The 3,421-nt window shown below is 36.2% G+C and overlaps 1 pseudogene; it reads right to left on the bottom strand.

Moving 5' to 3' along the window:
* Positions 1-1,344: 1,344 nt before the first annotated feature.
* LOC132175481 (cytochrome P450 71A1-like) lies at positions 1,345-3,155 on the bottom strand (annotated as a pseudogene).
* Between the last annotated feature and the right edge of the window lie 266 nt (positions 3,156-3,421).

The raw sequence follows: 3,421 nt of genomic DNA, 5'->3' as shown, positions 1-3,421 counted from the left end.
TGTGAGACTTTTTTTGCGACATATTCCCTACACATAGGGAACAGACTTGCATCGAGTATTGATGGGTTGGTGAGAGGGATCAGGATTCCGGCACTTCTTAAAAAATTGCCCATGAATTTTTTTTGAAATCTTGGCCATTGATTTCTATTCAATAACCACCAACTCGCCACATGTCTTATCTAATATAAAACAATAAAATATTATTTAAAATTTAAAAATAAATATAAAATAAAATAATTTTAAAAATACAATGGGTTAGTTTGACCACCCCATTCTCCCCCTAGGGGGTGGCTGGCCACCCCAGCTCAGGCCATGGCCGACCATCCCATGCTAAACCCATAAACTTTCATTTATGGGTTGGGCTCTAGGTGGTCGCCAAACCACCTCATTGTATTTTTTAAATTATTTTATTATTTTATATTTATATTTATTTTTTAATTTTAAATAATATTTTATTATTTTATATTAGATGGGACATGTGGCGGGTTGGTGGCTGTTGGATGAAAATTAATGGCCAAGATTTTAGAAAAAGTGCCGGGGATCCTGATCCTGGTGAGAGACTACTGAGGATAAAAAAGTGAAGTATAAAATTACTTTGAATTGATGATAGAGAATACCTAGCTTGGGAGTTGGATTAGATTCATTAGAAACGTCGCTTGTGGAGGAGAAAACGCTTTCTTTGATACAGAAAGACAGCTTTTATCGAAACAGTGATTTGGTTCCACAAAAGTTGGAGTGAAAAATTCATACATAAAAATATAAATATACATCTAAGCAATGATGAATTAAATATAAGCAATGATGAATTAAATAGAAACCTAAACTGAATCAAAGTAAAAGTCAACTTCAAACCCCCCAAAAAAATAAATAAATAAATAAAAATAAAATAAAATAAAGAAAAGCAAAGTATATCATAAACAAAAAAAAAAAAAACAAAAAAAAAAAAAATTCTTTACTCTCAATTCCTCTATTGAATGAATGTTGTTGCTGGATGCTCTTGATTCTACAATTGGTGTCTAGTTGGAAGGGCTAGCAAAATAGGTACTTGACATATAAATAGGTACATGTTTATTCTATGCATGCAATTATTCTTTATGACGCCTAGATGAACCTTATTACAAAAAAATATGTATAAAATAAACGGATTATATCAGGTACCTGTTTTGCTAGCCTTGTAATGGATGCTCTTGATTCAGATTTGTCTAACATAAAGAAACTTTATCCAAAAACAAATATAAAAATAATTAATTCACAATTACAAAAAATTTATACATAAAAATACATCCAAGCAACGAAATTTTAATCTCTAATGAGGGGTTCGGTTTATATATATATATATATATATATATATATATTAAGGTTGAAGCCACCTTCCCTTACATTAATAACAAACAGAAAAAACAACAAATGCTAAAACAAACCAAGGGAAAGAAAGAAAGTTACATTATCATCACATTAACCATGGATCTCAGGATGCATCGATGAAGATTCAAGGAAAGTGCAGCATTGGTACAAGATTAAGAGGAATTTTCTTTGTCACATTGAGCCCGTTGACTTCACTCATGTCCAAGTCTTCCTCCTTTACAATATCACTTGGCAATCTCCAGTCAAACCAACATAAGATGTTGACAATCACATATTCAAACACCAAATGTCATTCCCGGGCATCCCCTTCTCCCACCTCCAAATGGGATGAATTCAAAGTCTTGACCTTTGAAATCAATCGGATTGTCTTCGAATCTCTCCGGGAGGAACTCTTCTGGCCTCCCACACGTTAGGGTCCCTGTGCATTGCCCATGGATTGGTAACTACTCTTGTTTTTGGCGGAATATCATAGCCTCCAATTTTCACAGTTCTTGTTGTTTCCCGGGGTACCAAAAGAGGAAGTGGTGGATGCAGTCGTAGAGTTTCTTTGAGGACACATTTCAAGTAATCCATTTTGTTGATGTCATTCACGTCTATCTTTGACTTCTTGCCCACCACTCTTCTCACTTCTTCTTGTGCTCTCTTCATGCTACTTGGATTCTTTATGAGCTCTGCCATTAACCACTCCAAAACTGTTGAAGTTGTATCAGTTCCTCCCACAAACATGTCCTGCAAATTATGAAAACACACAACTTTAGACATGGGTTTGTCTGTATGTGTGTGTTAGAGAGAGAGAGAGAGAGAGAGAGAGAGAGAGACCATTAGAATTGCTTTGAGGTTGTCTTCGGTGAAATCAAAGTCGAGCATGCCATTCTTTTGAAGTCGGAGGAGAATATCCACGTAATCAAGCCTATAAGGCTGGTCAACATCACTTCTCTTTGTCTTTTGTTCTTCAATCACTTGATCAAAAAAAACATCTAATTCTCTGAAAGTCGCTTTCAGGCTCGGGATAAATCCCGTAAGAACATCAATCCATCCCAAAAAAGGAAAAAAATCTCCAAAGCAGAACACTCCAAGTTGCAACATTACCCTTCTTGATAGATGTCCGAATCTACATGTACCATCTTCTTCTTCAAACTTCTGTCCAAGTATACATCTAGAGACTATGTTGTTGGTGGTTGCAATCAACATCTCACTTAGATTAACAGTAGCCCCTTTGAAACAAGTGTCACGTATCTTGTTGATCAGCCCTTCAACTTCTTCTTCCCTTACATACTGGAACGACTGCACACTTTTGAGGCTCAAAAGTTCGAGCACACAAATTTTTCGAGCTTGTCTCCAATACTCACCATAGGGTGAAAAAGCTACGTCTTTGCTTCCATAGAGTAAGATATTGGCAGCTGTGTTTTTGGGCTGGTATGAGAAAATGACATCATGTGTCTTCATCATTTCTCTGGCCATATCTGCAGACGACACCACAAGGGTTGGAGCATTGCCCAAGTACAAGAACATTAGAGGGCCGTACTTGTTAGAAAGGGCTTGAAGAGAGCGGTGTGGGAGCGTGCCAAGCTGGTGTAGGTTGCCGATGATTGGAAGCTTTGGTGGGGATGGAGGTAAATTGGGTTTGCCATTTCTAATACGCTTGAAAAGATAGAGAAAAGGGATGAGAAAAACAAGTGAGAGGAGTGGATTGAAGGGTATTTTTTTCGGCTCTTGCGGCCATGATTGTTGTGCCATTTCCTCTCTCAAATGTGTTTAGAACAACCCAGATCTTCAGTAATAAAAATGCTTTTCAAGTTTCATCACCCAGTGGGTATCAAATATATAAATGAGAAATGCACAAGAAAAACATGTCACATATTTCTCACTTGTTTGTGTGGTGCATATAACACTTCTCTTTATAAATATTTATATAATATAGCACAAATAATGATGATCAAGATAAAAATCAATCTTGTCTTGTAGTCCGGACTCCATTATGATTTTCGACAACAGTAACAATAGGATGCTCTCTATCTTTTCCTTTTGTACAATGAATTATGAGAAATCTTTTCAT

The sequence above is a fragment of the Corylus avellana genome, chromosome ca3 (assembly GCF_901000735.1).
Source record: "Corylus avellana chromosome ca3, CavTom2PMs-1.0".
Classification (NCBI taxonomy): Eukaryota; Viridiplantae; Streptophyta; class Magnoliopsida; order Fagales; family Betulaceae; genus Corylus; species Corylus avellana.
Note: the sequence above shows the minus strand (reverse complement) of the source record. Positions and strands in the feature narration are given on the sequence as shown.